This window comes from Penaeus chinensis, chromosome 10 (assembly GCF_019202785.1).
Source record: "Penaeus chinensis breed Huanghai No. 1 chromosome 10, ASM1920278v2, whole genome shotgun sequence".
NCBI classification, from domain to species: Eukaryota; Metazoa; Arthropoda; class Malacostraca; order Decapoda; family Penaeidae; genus Penaeus; species Penaeus chinensis.
Window position 1 is genome coordinate 32,953,384 of NC_061828.1, and position 200 is coordinate 32,953,583.

A 200-nucleotide genomic window follows, 5' to 3' on the forward strand; every position below is an offset into this window, starting at 1 on the left:
GGAGTCTGTAAGTAATGACCGATCCTGATTTCCACATTCCTTGAATTGGCGGGAAAATGTGTTTTTCTTTTTAGTGCAGCTGATATCGATACTGTTATTATTGTTACTGATGTTATGATTATTCAATTCTTATTAAAATGTCGATAGCATTTAGGACAATGAAATAATGCAAAAGACCCTTTCCAAGAGTCGAGGAAAAG